The following is a 16,725-nucleotide window of genomic DNA, read 5'->3' on the forward strand; positions in this document are numbered from 1 at the left end:
AACTTGATCAAGGTATGGCCTTTTATGTTGGCCTTTTAGTAACATACATTTACCCTTTGGAACTTTAATTTTAGGAGGATGGGAGCTCTCTTATGGTGATAAGAGAGGTTTGAGAGAGAGAGAATCCTTCCAAACACCCCAATTCAAGGGAGGAGGATACCATATTGTGAGTAATTTAGAGCCATGAGAAGTACATTTTACTTGCCCTTTTGGCTTCAGTGAGACAAAAAGGTACTTGTTTGCAACTGTGAAGAATTAACATTGTTGACAAAGAAACCAATTGCTCAGATTAAATGAGATGATGTAGATGGTGTTTGTTTTATGGTAGGAAAATAAATGATCAGTCTCATTATAAGGAGGCAGATTACATGAATCTAAGGTTCTTTCTAGCTCTGTGTCTTATAGTTTTATGACTTAGTACACTGTGTGTGTGTATGTGTGTGCTTCAAATATACAAGGCTTAAAAAGAACGTAATGAAAATCAGGAGGGGTGCCTGGGTGGCTCTGTGGGTTAAGCCTCTGCCTTCAGCTCAGGTCATGATCTCAGGGTTGTGGGATCGAGCCCCACATCAGGCTTTCTTCTCAGAGTAGAACCTGCTTCCCTCTCTCTCTCTCTGCCTGCCTCTCTGCCTACTTGTGATCTCTGTCTATCAAATAAATAAATAAAATCTTAAAAAAAAAAGAAAGAAAATCAGGAAAAGGCAGAGTAGGTGTTGTTATTTCTAGTCACTACTATTCTAGTTCCATCTTTGTGACTACCCAGCTTTATGACCCTTAAACTTTCTATCCCTATTTCTTCATCTATGAAATAACACATGAAACTAATATCTGTTCTGCTCTTGTCACTGGTTATCATCAGGCTCAAAATAAAAATAAAGAGTACTTGAAAGCCCTATCTTATATAAACCTCCTGGATTTGTGTTCAAGCAAGTCCTCCCCCCACTGCACACACCACTTTCCCTTAGGATGGCCTCTGTTACCAGAATTTCTTTTCCCAATGGCATGGGCTAAAATACTGTTGGGGAACTTCATTCATTCATTTATGCTCTCATTCATTCAACTGCTTATTGAGAAACAACTTTTTCCGCAAGCCACTATGACAGGTGATTGGGGATATAGAGGAGAAAAAATCAGATTCCTGTCCTCAGAAATTTTTGCCAAAATGAGGCAAAATGTGAAGCTTGACAAAATGATAGCACGTGAAAGTTACCAGAAGAAAGGTGGGTTCTAGCTGTAATGGGCGCCATGGGAAAGAAGTACCCAGTATGAATAAAGGAATCTGGGAAATATTCACAGTGGAGGAAAAAACTAAGCCGGCCCCTAAAGAAGGGATAGAAGCATGCCTGTGGTGAGAGGTGGAAGGGGAATGCAAGGGAGTAGAATGACCCTGTGCTAGGACTTGGAGGTGTGAAAAGGCACAGTCCATTCAGTGCATAGCCCATACTATGGCTAATAGAGCAGGGGGCATGAGGGGGATATGTTATTGGACAACACTAGAAAGTTAGCCAGAATCTTTGTCCAGGAGTACCTTCCCTGGATGGGAATTTGAACTTTATCCACTAGGTGATATACTGCAATGGTTGAATGTTAGGTAGTTATACGACTGCATTTGCATTTTGGAAAACTAACTTTAAGGATGTAACTACCAGAAATAATAAGGGTGAATGATAATATTGCTGCATAAAGATATTTAAGGAATATAGGAATGTGTTTTTGTTAAGGTAAAAAAGAGAGTAACATCGTCCTAAGGTAGTTGTTTAGATGGTATTTAGGGTTGTTTCAGAATGAGAATGAGAATTAGGGGCAAAAACCTGACGGGATCTAGATGGTTGTAAAGGGTTTGTGGAGAAGAAAGAAAGAAAAAGGAGAGGGAGAGAATGTTATCTCATGGGGTCAAGCTGGCTGAGATTGAATGGATTTATTATAAGTTCTTAAAATGAGTTTAAATATACCTGGAAAGACCTTGTAGGACAGAGGAAGGTCTTCTCCCCAACAGGAGGAAACAAAGAATCTGTATCTTTATATTGTGCTTTATGTTGTCATTACAATGTCTTTGATTATGTCAGGGAGTAAGTATTCCTGTCCCCTCAAAGGTCCTTCTAACTGGACTAAGAATCAAATTGACAGGAAACAGATCCACAGGAGAAAATCAAATTTTATAGTTTATGTACAGGGAATCCGCACAGACATGGGAATTCCAAAGACAGTCAGGCAAAATGAAGTAGAAGTGTCATCCTGAACTAAGGAGAATGGGGTGAGGGTCTGGGATTTCAGAGGAAAGAAATATATTTCATATGGTGGTAAGATGAGCAGATGTTTGGTAATTAGATGTTTGCCCTACCATATAGATGGGTCATTCAGATAAAATTTATCTCTGGTAAAACCCTTAATCTGGGAAAGATCCCCAATTTAGATTTTTCTGTGTGGTTAAGGTAGAGACAAAAGTTTCTCTTGAGCCCTCAGGTCTCAAGTGCCTTCAGCTCAAAATAATCCACATGCCTAAGTGGGACATTCTGAGAGGGCTGTTCTGAACCCCTTCAATTATTTGAGAGAACCAAATCTTCTCAGTATAAAACAAGCTAGGTTTTGTTTTGTTTTTGATTTTTACAGTCATGTTACCTCTTAAATTTAAAGTCTTTTATCGTCAGTTTGGTTGAATACTAAGTGGTGAATACACAGTGGTCTCTGATCCTATTTAATTCAAACTTTCTGTCATTTTTGGCAACTTTTGCTATTTTATATTCCCCAAATCAAATCCTAAATAAAATCCTGATCTTTAACTGTCCTTTAGATTTCCCATAGAGTTCCTGGACTATCTCAAAGGACTTGTTCTTTCACTTTGTAAAAAGAGATATTTTTTTAAATAGGTTTATTTTAGGGGCACATGGGTGGCTCAGTTAGTTAAGGGTCCGCTTTGGCTCAGGTCTTGATCTCAGAGTCCTGGGCTTGAGCCCCCTGTCAGACTCTCCTCTGACGGAGTGGGGAGCCTTCTTCTCCTTCTCCCTCTACCATTCCCCCTACTTGTGCTCTCTCGCTCTCTCTCTCTCTCAAATAGATGAAATCTTTGAGGAAAAAAAATACAGGCTTATTTTATATGTTTAATTGCATAAAAGCATTACCAAATAGGAGAGGTACTTAACCTTCCTTGGACTGTATTGGTATGGGTATATGACGTTAATATATTTTAAAACTATATAAAATTCATAGAAATTGGTCAGCTGTCCATGATATCTTGATATTATGTTTTCAATCATAATTACAGTTATTACCTTAAAATGTTGTATGTTAGGGAAACAACAACATTCCTTTGTCAATTGCATTATCTTTATAATAATGAATTCTCATCAAATTGTTAACGGAAGCAATTTTAAATCTTTTGCTGTTCACAGATCGTTATTGTTTTACTCTGGTGCTTTCTTGAAAGCTCTTGCAATCAGCAACACACCAGAATACTTTGTCCACAAGAGACTGTCTCAGAGATCCATGGAAAAGATTATGATAGGTACTCTGTGGTATAAGGTTTTGATGGCATTGCTTAAATAACTTTAAGATCATACCATGGGACTGAGGAAGAATTTCCAGAACACTAGTGGTGAAGCTCATGGATTCATAAAACTGTTAAGCCAAAAAAGCAGAACAAGAATTAATTACATGGGACTGAACGAACTGATAAAAATGATTATAATTTTTATGGTCTTTTGCTTGGAACATTGTTATTTCTCCACTGTTCTATTTTTTGGATTAAAGGAATCCCTTTCTCTTTTCTCTTAAGTTATCTATAAGTCCCAACAATTTAGCAGATTAATAGATTTTCTTTAGTTAAAAAAAAAAGTTTATATATTTCTCCATACCTTATTCTTCCAGAATTCAGAAACTCTTACTGAACATATTTTATTTCATGGCCATATAATTATTTGCATAAGTTCAATAAGAATCTATTCTCCCTTTAATAGAGCATAGTTGGAAAAATTGGTTGTATTACCATAGTTTGACCAAAATGTCATATTTGAGAATGATGTGCATAGAATCAAATATGAGCAGACAGTTTTAAGAAACAAAGTTTGGCTTTAAGGAACCAATGTTTACAAAGCTCTCTTGGAAAAATCAATGTTACTTTATTTACAAATTTCCCAGAATTATAAATGAGTAAGGGGGGGTCAGTTCCTGGCAGGCCCAGGAAACTTAAGCTATTTTGGGTACCCAGAGAAAGGAAGAATTCACCCAAATCTGTAGGTACTGCAGGTGAAATCTGATGGCAAGTTCTTAGTTTGACATATTAGTCTTGAGACTTTTAAAAAGTCCAATCTGAAATTCCTTATAAAATTTCCAGCAAAGCAAACTTTAAAAGGCCCATGTGGTCAATTATCATTCCTGCTGCACACATGTAAATGTTCAGACCAATATTTTTTTTTTTTTTTTTTAAGATTTTATTTGGGTACCTGGGTGGCTGTCTTTGGGCATCTGCCTTTGGCTCAGGTCATGATCCCAGGATCCTGGGATCCAGTCTGGCATCCAGATCCCTGCTCAGTGGGGAGTCTACTTCTCCCACTCCTCCTGCTTGTGTTCCCTCTCTCACCGTCTCTCTCTCTCTCTCTCTGTGTCAAATAAATTTAAAAAAAAAATCTTTTTAAAAAATATATTTTTTTATTTATTTGATAAAGAGAGACTGCGAGAGAGGGAACATAGCAGAGGGAGTGGGAGAGGGAGAAGCAGGCTTCCCAATGGAACAGGGAGCCCTCCATGGGGCTGGATCCCAGGACGCTGGGATCATGATCTGAGCAGAAGGCAGCCACTTAATGAGTGAGCCACCCAGGCACCCCCCAGGCCAAATTTAATGAGACTAAATTATTTTGTAAACAAGAATTATTTTACTTTATCTTTGACCCAAATGGTGGTGATTGTAGAGAGAAATTTGTGTTCCAATGAAAAACTATAACCCATTCTTAAGAGTTGTCAGATTCTAGTCTTGTTCATTGTTTTTGAGCTATTTTTCACCTCTTTGGAAACTGAATTCTGTCATCTTGCACATTTTGTCAGTAATTAATGCTTCTGATTTTTTTTCTCACTCTCGTGACTTGGCATCTCTGAGAAACACCGTGGCCTTTTTCCTGAATCCTGTTAAACTGAAGTTGGATGACTTGACATAATTTCAAAGGTTTTATCATCACAACAGTGTGCTCACAGAAAGCTCACCCAACGCTTGCATCTTCTAATCTCTGCTCCAGGAAATGACCATTATTGTGACACTACCACAGGTACTCTCACTAAAGATGCTTCAGTCCCAATGTCTAGAAATTTTGACTAGCTGCCCTCTGGACATGAAAACCAAGTTTATTGTCTGCCAAGCATTAATGTTGTTTTCCTCTCCCTTTGCAGACCTCCTACCTCACAACCTGTAACCTGCATCTCTCTCCACAGCAATCAACTCTACTTCTTTTTCTGTCAAACTTACAGTAAAATTTTAGATAGGGGAAATATGGAGACATATTTCCTCCTCCTCATGCACGCAGGACCCCCAGAGTTGACATAAAGATTACTTATAAGTGAAAGCATTTATACTAAAAAGATGCAGAAAGGAGTCTTATCTGATCTTCTCTTATCTGACTAAAGCAGAGCCTCCAGAAAATAAAGCTGCCTATAACCCCCACTCTGACAGAGCTTCCTGTGAATTCAGTTGGCAAGGAGACAGACCGCCCATTACCATTAGGATCAAAAAGCCCAACAGAACCTTCCATACCTTTTCACTGAAACCTTAAATATCTCCCTCATATCCACCCCCACTTTGTCAAGTTTGGAATATAAACCTTTTATTTCTGACTGTTGAGTGAAATCCTCATTGCTAAGCACTCCTCATGCACGCAGGACACACATCAGACACCCTGTTTTGTCTCCTGTTAATCTATTGTCAGATTAATTTGCAGGCCCCCAGTCACTGAACTCAAGTTGGAAGAAGAAAAGTTTCCTTCCAACAGTGACACAATAGATGGTGGAATCTGAGTAAAAGTATGACACAGGGCAAGCAGAACATTTTAAATGTACAGCATGTCAAAGGAAAATACACATGATCCATAGAAAGGGCAGAAGAGAAACATGGAATGAATGTCAGCTGGCATCCAGAAATGTTTCTTCATGGAAGTTTTCATGATCCGTTCTTCACCACTTAGGATTGCTCTTCAGTTTCAGTAGCTCCCGTGTTCAGAGGGGAGCCAGTTCTCACAGGTGAACTTAACCTTAAGTAAACTCACTAGACTGACTTATAAAACCCGGGGGTCATGATTAATTTATTATAAGAACCAGATACCTTAGGTATCAGCAACCCAATCCTAAGACTCAAGAGAATTGAAAACATATCCACACACACACAAAATTGTACATAATGTTCCCAATAGATTTAATCCTAAAAGCAAAAAAAAAAAAAAAAACTTCAAAAAACCCACGTTTGGTGGTAAAGCCATACAACAGAATGCTATTTAACACTAAAAAGAATGAACTATTGATACAAACAACATGGATGATCTCAAAAACATGCTAAGCTAAAGAAGTCAGACAAAATTCATACTCTATGTTTGCTTTTATATGAAGTATGGGATTAGAAAAAACTAATCTATGGTGATCGAAACCTGAAAATGCTTGCTTAGCAGGAAGTATAAGCAATTGCCTGGAAAGGTGCTCCTGAGAACTCTCTGGAATGATGAAAATTTCTGTATTTTGATTGGGGAGGTGATCAAGATATCTATAGCTCATGTACTATAAATTTAAAATCTGGGGCTTCTGTAAAATGCAAATTTTACCTCAGTAAGACGATTATTACCAACAAAGAAATAAACATGAGGGGAGGAGACACCACAGTGGAGTGAACGTAGGAAAGCCGGTCAGGTAGGAAAGATGATTTGCAACTGAATTCCAAGTTTCAAAGGACAAAAGGAAGAAACTGACTGGAGAAAAAGTAGGCTGAGTAGGAAAACAAGACAAAGGAAAGGAAGCACAGATCAAATACTGAAGGTCTCGGTGACTAGAAGAGTTTGCGTATGGTTTATTTTCTTAAAATTATAAGCATGAGAGACAGAATTAAGTGGCCTTGAGGGTGCTGGAAATGGCTGAGGACTCCTGGCAGGGTCCTTTTGGGATCCCTGCTGGTTTGTTAGTGTCCTTGATGAGCGAGCAGAAGACAAGCTGAGGACAAAGCAGAAGCTGACACCACACCACACCTCCCCACCCCCCACCATGAGGTATCTCTGACATTCCTCAGGTACTCCTGGCTGACCTAAAGGAAGGGATCACAATCCAGAAAGACCTGAGTCTCCCTCAGTTTACTAATGTCCTAGTGATTTACAAGGAAGAAGCTTTCTTATCAATAATCTAACTTCCAGAGACCCATAACCCAGTTTCCTGAAGCCCTAACATCACCCTGCCCCCATAAGATTGAGAGGGTCGGAGGCAGAAGGAAATGTAAATAAAATTGAATTTCTTTTAAACCCATTGATAAGGATGTGTGACAGGAGGAATGAAACATTCTTCCAGAAAGCTCCCAGCTACCTTACTGTTAATGCCTTCTTAGAAGGAAGAACAACCTTAATCTGACAAATAGCAAAGCCTCCAGTATCCTGTGTATCTTCTTTAATACATGAAAGATCTTTCAAAAAACCTCCCTTTTTCCTTACCTCCCCCAAACCCACAGTATATAATCAGCCACTCCTCACAGCTCTGGGTCAGCTCCTCTTCCTGCCCACGAGTCCTGTCCCCGTAATTTAATAAACGACCATTTTGCACCGAAGATGTCTCAAGAATTCTTTCTTGGTTGAGGTCTCCGGACTCCACCCCACCAAACCTCACCCATATTCCCAAACCACATCATCCTGATGTCCACATGCAAAATACCAGTGGCTGTTTGGAGTCATAGGACATTCTGTCTGGACTGTGATGTCCCAGGAACCACTGGGGTCTGGCTCCCAGGTGGAGGTTCTGTGAGGGCTCAGGCTTCCAGGGGAAGTACCTGATATGAACACAGCAGACTCAGCCCTAGTGATAATATAACATGTCATTCTGGAGTCAAAGTCACAGCAAATTTAGCCTGAAGATTCTGGAGATTTAAAAGCATTTGAATAAACATAATTCACATTCTTATCCAAAGTCTGATCAGAACACTCCACATGCTTTATGTCTGCAACACTCAGTCAGGAATCCCTTGGGCTCTTCTCTATTTCGAGATCCCAATTAAACCAAAACATGAACAGTATCTTTCGCATAGTATTTGGGCATATTCACTCAACTCAGGGAAGGCAGAGATTTAGTGAAAATGGAAATTAACAAAGGAATGAAACTGCCCTCACATGGGGGGAAAAAAAAAGGTGGAGAATTTGTTGTTGCAGTACTGGGTAAATGTTTGTGTGGTTCTGATTTCTCTAAATGTATGGTATGATTTTGCTTTCATTTTTAGGCTGAAAGAGCTCCCATTCTAGCTAACCCCTCTATGTACAACACATGAATCTGTATGATTTAATTCTGACATTTCCTGTCATATCACTCTGAAATCTTAAGTCATTACTTTTTAAAAAGATCTACTCGACATAGCATTTCTTTTCAAATTCCCTGTAAATCTCATAAAGAACTACTTCAATTTATAAAATGAATTTCATGTTAGCTAGGTTTTCCCTAATATATTTTCACATATATAACTACATACATATAATATATATTTTCATAGATTCACATATCATGTCAGAATTTATGATTTGAGTCATTGTGCACCTAAAATTTGTGATGCTTGAAAAACACTTTTGATAAACAAAATTCATACTGGTGTTGGCACATATAGAACATGAATTTAGCTTAAAAAAATCTAATGGTTAAAATTTATAGCCTATACAATTCTTAACAGTTTTTATACCTGTACTTCCCTAACTTTCATTAACATTTAATTTCAATTTATTTCACATATGGGCATTTTTGATTTGACTTAAATTATATATTTTGTATGCTTGGTATTATTTGTAGTGTGATCTAGCTTTCACATTACTCATTTTCACCACTTTAAAATATATGTTATTTTTTCTGATGTCATTATAGGATTGTGTATCACATGTTTATCTGAAATTTAACATTATATCTACAGATCTATAGTTCTAAAGGCACACTGCTGAGTTACTCCAATGTGATCCAATAATCCATGTAAGAATTTAGTTTCGAATGGACTTTCCATATAAAATATATTCATTTTAATTCTCCTTGAATACTTACACACTAAAAATATTTTGTGTTTGTAGTGTATAAACTAAATGTAATGGGTAATTATAAATTACACAAATAACTGCCTCTTGAAAAATGCTGAGATATACTTCTGAGGTTTTTGTCACTTATTTGTCATTATCCACATTAAGTAATCATTTTCATTGGGGATATCAGGTAATTTTTTCCCCCTTTATCGGTAGAAGGGAATTTCCTACTCATGACCACATTATGTTTGTTTTAATTTACAAATTGGCAATTATAAACTTTGAAATCATTAAGAAACCCAATAAAATGAAGTTTTAAATACTGGTCAGATTTAATTTGCCATAGCTTGTTCTCTGAGAAGTGTCCATTACCATACAGGTGATGACTTTTCAATTTGGCCATCCATCACCCTATGGCAATAGTTGGTTGAACAAAGGTAGGGGTGTCTAGTTAAAGCGAAACCAATCCAGAGGCTCAGCTTGGCTGATCTATCTTCTCTCAGAGGAATTCAGGATTAAGGGTTGAGACATGGGCAGAATGGGTCCATTATCACAGAGCATTTACCTGGAAAGTCATCTTAAACCAGCATTGCTGGGTTGACAAGGATGGGACAATGCATCTTCTGGCCTTGTGAATGAGTAGAGAAAAGCTGGTCTACACAGAAAGAGAGAGAAATTATAGAAACCAATGGTGTGACAGAGACTCCTATGCCATAGCACATGTAAGTTCCTGATATCTATCTATCCATCTACTATCTAACTCCTCTAACTTATTCAGTCAAGCAGTACTCTCTACCTTTCTATTCCATGAGATTCCCCAATTTGTTCTTTAATAAATCTGTAATTTTATTTTAGTTTAAGTGGATTCTTTTCCTTGTCATCATGAGATTCCACCTAAGTCACCTGGCTGAATATGGCTCTATTAAACAGAGTATAGCTGAATTACCAACGCTGCTCACCAATATTTGGGGCCCTGGGAATAGAAGTACGTGTGAAATGGGAAGAAAGAGGAGGAAGAGAGTTTCAACTTTCTCATGAGTTTCAGGCCTGCTTTAGACAAAATTTCAAAATAGGCAAAACAAGAGGATGATAACTTGCTCTCCCTTTTCAGAGCTCCAATTTCTCAGTGTTCTTTTTAATGCCCTAAGTCCTCTACCACAACATTCCTATTTTGGAGAGGATAGAAGAATAAATCTATTTAGTTTCCCAAAGTATCCAATGCCCCCAAATTATTTACTATTTCTACTCAACAAAATTGTCACAGCATTAAATGGAAGGCATATGATCCTTAGATTGTGAAATTGCAGCTATGGTGCATATCTGTAACTTACTCTATAGTTCTTGGTCAAGTTCCTTAAATTTTTGAACCTCAGTTATCACATCTCTAAATCAGGGACCTAACCAATTCACGTGTATAGTTGTGATTTCAGTTAGCAGGAACCAAAAACTCCAACTCAATCACTTTAAACAATAAGCTTAGATAAAGTCATTCATATAACCCAAATCCTAAGGATGTGAAGCTACTGATATATTTAAATTGGCAGCTAAGGGACACCTGGGTGGCTCAGTCAGTTATGTGTCTACCTTCAGCTCAGGCCATGATCCCCTGGTCCTGGGACTGAACCCCACATCAGGCTCCTTGCTCAGTGGGGAGCCTGCTTCTTCCTCTCCCTCTGCCTGTCGTTCCCCCTGCTTGTGCTCTTTCTTTCTTACTCTCCCTTACTATGTCAAATAAATAAATAAAATCTTTAAGTAAATAAAATATAAATTGGCAGCTAAATAACATGACTAAGGACTCTAGAACTTTCCAAAGTTCTGTCAGCCATTTTCAGCAGGGTGACTTAGCAACCTCCTGCTTGTAAGATGTCTTCTTCAGTTCCAGTTTCCTCTTCTAAAGTGTTGTCTCACATGCAAATCAATATATATTGACTGTTATATGAGTTCATATGTGATGAAAGAAAGCAGGCTTATTTTTTTCTGTGCATCCTTTATCTTTTCTTCCCTTTAGATCAAAGTAATCTTTCTGGAAGCCTTTCAATAGACATCTCCCATATCTCATTGGCCAGGTATGAATTACACACTCACCCCAAACTAATCACTGGTAAGGCAGGTGATAAACATGATTGGTGTAGACTTTTCTTGCCAAATACCTGGGTTACAATGAAGTGTGAGGCATACCCCAAATCAGGATTTTACATTTAAGCAACTGCTAATAGTCAACCAACAGTTTCTTTTATCACATGACATTTATGAGCATCAAACTAGCTAATGCACGTGACAATTCCTTTTAAAAATTTTAAAGTTCTGAACAATATATATATACATATATATATACACATACACATATATATGAACATATATACATACATGTATATGAACATATATATGTTCATTGTTTCATAACTATTCTAAAACTACTATTTTGACAGTATAGTTGCTTTAAGTTTTTAAGAGGAAAACAGTTGCAAGAAACATTTTTAAGCTAATTCTCATTGGCTTATAAATAATTATTGGCATTCTTATTCTCTTGAACATTGCTTGTATTTTAAAAAGATGATACTTAGTCAGCCAATTAATTCACTAGTGAACAGATTTTCCTGGATAAAACAGTGACCTGAAAAATGTCAGCAATGTGGAAGAAATTATCAGCAGCTTGGCGAAGAAACACTTTCTGGTTAAATCCACCTTGAGAGTCAGCTGTCCTACAGTGCTCCTCTTTACCCCAGTTTCTTCCCTTTCTCCAGTTAGGACCTTGGAACTTCCATATAATGCCAACGTTGTCTTGCAACTTCCGTTCATATGGTAAAGAAATCTTTGGAGATCTTAGGAATTCTTGACTATCTATTATTTCAAATTTGGATTTGGTGACTTAGATAGGATAGGATTTGGTGACTTGCCTTATCAAATGTATCATAGTTTGAAAATTGTGGAAATTTTATCTTGCAGAGCTTCAAGGTTGCGAAGAAAAATTTAGAGCTACCTAGTTATTTTTAGCATGGCCTAGAGGAGACTCTCTATCTGAAACCTTGATTATTCAGCCTAGTGAGAAAATGAATAATCCTTACAGTTTTAAGATTGGACCCAAAAAATATGCAGACAATACTATGATTGGTGTGCTCTAGGCCACAATGGTATTTTGTTGAGCTCTAACTGAGCAGAAATTCTTCTGTTGCATTTACCTATAAGGCCTGGTACATTGCCTTTGGCTCTAGCACAATGGCTTTCACATAATAAGTTTTCAATAAGTATTTGTGAACTTAAATAGAAAGAAATTGAATTGAAAATGGTCCTATTTTTATAGGTCTCCTACCATTGAATTGATAACAAAACCCATTTTTTTAATATCACCAGAACTCTGTCTTTTGTCATTTCATACCCAATTTTGTAATAAATCAATCACATACTAATAACAAACTTTGTCTCAACTTTGTTTTCTTCCTAAAAACTTCCTTAATTAAAGAAGGATTTGGTACTTTTGCTCAACCTCTCTAGTCTACAACAAAGTTCAGGTTTCTTCCTCCCAACTACAAAATACTTTTAATTCTATCATTGTATGGCCTCTCTATAACATAGGTTCTTTATTATGTGTTATGTATTTATTAGTACATGTATGTAGTATCTTTATCTCCATGAAAGAGAGATTTTACTATCAGTGAAATCATTTAAAGCAGCTATGAGGGGGGCCTCGGTGGCTCAGTTGGTTAAGCCTCTGCCATTGGCTCAGGTCATGATTTCAGGGGCCTGAGATCGAGTCCTGCATCAGGCTCTCTGCTAAGTGGGAAGCCTGTTTCCCTCTCCCCCTCTGCCTGCCTCTCTGCTTACTTGTGATCTTTGTCTCTCTCAAATAAATAAATAAACAAACAAAATCTTAAAAAAAAAATAAAGCATCTGTGAACATGTAGGAGAGATATGAGGTAGTTCCCAATTTGGGGATCATAACCCACTCCCTATGTTTTCATTCCTTTTTTTCTAGATAGTTAATGAATAACTTAGAAATCCATGTATCTGCTAAGCAGTAACCCTGTCTGCAAGGGCAACAAGGTTGATAAGGTAGATGTCTTTACTGAATGGATCTGTATCCTTTCAAAAGGCCACCTTTTAACTACCTATGGTGTTCAAATTGTGTACAATCAATCATTGCAGAGACACTGACCTTTGTTCTCAATGACTTATATTGAGATCCTTTGCTTCAAAATTAAAATTTTAACTGAAATAATTGCACATTATTTGTGAAAACTGGAAAGGCATGGGGGAAAGTGCTTACTCAAAATAACTAATTTTGTTTAAATTGATGAGTTTGAAAGACAATTTAAAAGTGAATTTATGTTTTTTAAAAACTCTATACATTTCATTTATGTTCAAAGAAATACTTTAAATGCATTTTTATTGAGTTTAAATTAGAGATAACCAAAATCTGCCTAAATAACTTGCTGGCTCCACCTCTTAGATCTTCCTTCTGACATACTTGAGATTTAAACAGTGCCAGCTTTATGTAATACAAAGAAACAGAACAAAACATAAATCTGGGGTGGCATTGAACTTCATAAGCTTGTTTAGTTTGATGTATATTTTGGTTTTGACTTGTTCATTCTAGTCCTTTGGCCTGCTGGCCTGTCTAAAGTGTAGATAACCGAGAAGTTAGATCATTTTTAAGAAAATTTTTTCTCCTTAAAGTTTGCTGCTGACAGTAGGAACAAAGTACAAATGAAAGATCCTTTTCAGGCAATGAAAATGTTTTAAGATTGGATTATGATGATAGTTGCACAATTCTGTCAATTTACTAAAAATCACCGAATTGTACACTTAAAAGTGTTTGCGGCATATAAATTATACTTCATTGAGTCTTTAAACACACATACACACACACATAAATAAAATAATAAATGACCCCTACACAAAGCAAACAAACACTGCTTCCAGAGAGATAATATGATTTAAACATCTGTTAACAAGCTAGATTTATAGCATACTTGGTTACATATTAGGTATATTAGCCTGCTTTAGTAAGAACAGATTAAAGCTATACAGAAAAACAAAACCTACTTTATTTATATTGAATATTAGATGGTCACTATTTCAGTTTTATTGACAAACTTCTTTTTCTCCTTGAGTCTTTTTTACAAGATTCCCCCAAGTCCAAAGAAAAGCAAAAATGTGATCTTCAAAATGAACTGTCATCAAAGTAAAACGTGGCTTTCCTTTTTTTTTTTTAACTTAAATTTTGAATTCTCTATGTGTAGGAAAATCCTTTTCTTTTATCCACAAGGAAAAGGTATAAAATCCATAATTTAAACAAAATAAATAAAAACAAAGAACTTTTTTCTAACAATTTAAATTAAATTCAGATGTCAATTTTTTATTTTCTTCTTTATTCTGGAGTTGTAAAACATAAATAAATAAGGAGAGAAGATGGCAGAGGAGTAGGGGGACCTTAAGCTTGTCTCGTCTGTCAAACACTGCTAGATAGTTATCGAATCATTCTGAGCTCCCAAGAAATCAGTCTGAAGTCTGAGAGGACAAAAACCACAAGTCTACAAGTAGAAAAGTGACCATCTTTTGGAAGGTTGGAGGTGTGGAGAGTTGACTTGGGGGAATGTAGCTGTGGGTACCCAGTGTGGGGGAAGCCCATCTTATGGACACTACCACAAAGTATTATAAGCAGCAGAGCACAAAATCTGAACTTTTAGAAGTCCACTACCATGGCAGATGTGCTGGCTTAAAGGTGCTCAGGTGATGAAGGAGGGAGGAGTCCCAGGAGGGATAGCCTAGTCTGAGGAACCCTTGTCACACGAAGAATAGGTGGTGCCTCAGTATGGCATGGTTCCCAGGCATAGGAGTGGGGAAGCTGGCTTAGGGCAGTGAATCTTGGTACCAGCTTTCTGCTGTTTTCCCACAAACTGTGAACTGCTGCCCGGTTGCACTACCACTGCTTGGTTGTGCCACTGCTTCCCTAGGACTGGCCAGCAAAGGGCAAAAGAGCAAGAACCACTCCCCCTACCCCCCAACACACACCCCAAACAAGTTAGGTCCCAGCCACAGGAGTCTTTAAAATTTGTGGTTTTGAAACTCAGTCATGGGCCCAAAGTTTAAAAACAAACAAACAAAACTCAGACACAGGCAGGGTGACTGCTGGGCTCTGACAGAAACTGGGGATACATGAGGGGTGATTGACTGCTCTTCTGTGAGGGCTCAAGGAAAAGTCAGGCGCCCAAACTTTCAAATCTGGGGCTAGAAAGCAAGGCATTGTCATATTCACCATGACCTTCAACACTGAAAGCCTGGAGGGAGCAAAACAGTGACACCCAGTGGAGGCTGTGACCGCTTACACTAAGCCCCGCCCTCCTGCACTCTGGAGGCATCTTTCCACTAGGGCAAGTCCACCTGAGAATCATCACAATAGGCCCCTCCCCAGAAGACCAGCACAGACAACTTGTGTGCATCAAGTCTAATGATCATAGAGTGATGCAAAGCTTCACCTCTAGGGTAAATAGGATCTGGCTTTCCTTTTACTTTTGTTCTTTAATTTTTTGGTATTATTTTTTCTCATCGCCAGGGATTTAATCAATACAGATATAAGTAGGATGTCTGAAATAAAATTTAAAACAGTGATTATAAGAATACTAGCTGGGCTTGCAAAAAGCATAGAAGACACTAGAGAATCCTTTACTACAGAGATAAAAGAATGAAAATCTAGTCATGCCAAAATTAAAAATGCTATAACTGAGATGTAAACCCAAATGGATGCCATAAAAACAAGGGTGGAAGAAGCAGAGGAGTGATACGGTGATAGAGAGAATAAAATTGTGGAAAATAATGAAGCTGAAAAGAACGGGGAAAGAAAAACAATGGATCACAAAGGTAGACTTAGGGAACTCAGTGACTTATTAAAACATAACAACATTCATATCATAGGAGTTTCAGAAGATAAAAAGAAAGAAAAGGGGTAGAAGGTTTATTCAAACAAATTATAGCTGAAAACTTCCCTGATTTGGGGAGGGACACAGACATTAAAATCCAAGAAGCAAAGAAAACCCCCATTAAATTCAACAAAACCTGTCACATGCCAAGACATATCATAGTAAAATTCACAAGATACACAGACATGGAAATCCTGAAAGTAGCGAGCGCAGGGAGGTGGGGTGGGGAGTCCTTAATCTACAAGGGAAGACAGATCAGGTTCTTAGCAGATCTGTCCACAGAAACTTGGCAGGCAAGAAGACAGTGGCAGGATATATTCAATGTGCTAAATAGGAAAAAAATGCAGGCAAGAATTCTTTATCCCGCAAAGCTGTCATTCAGAATAGGAAAAAAGATAGAGTTTCCTAGACAAACAAAAACTAAAGGAGTTTGTGACCACTAAGCCAGAACTGAAAGAAATTTTAAGGGACTCTCTGAGTGGAGAAAAAAGACCAAAAGCAACAAATACTAGAAAGGACAAGAGAATATCACCCAAAACACCAAATCTATAGGTAATATAATGGCACTTAATTCATATCATTCAATAATTACTCTG

General features: G+C 37.5%; 1 protein-coding gene across 2 annotated transcripts in view; it reads right to left on the reverse strand.

Moving 5' to 3' along the window:
* Positions 1–16,725, reverse strand: part of FANCL (FA complementation group L) — a 298,207-nt gene that overhangs the window by 152,650 nt on the left and 128,832 nt on the right. The window lies entirely within an intron of this gene.

The sequence above is a fragment of the Mustela erminea genome, chromosome 7 (assembly GCF_009829155.1).
Source record: "Mustela erminea isolate mMusErm1 chromosome 7, mMusErm1.Pri, whole genome shotgun sequence".
NCBI classification, from domain to species: domain Eukaryota; kingdom Metazoa; phylum Chordata; class Mammalia; order Carnivora; family Mustelidae; genus Mustela; species Mustela erminea.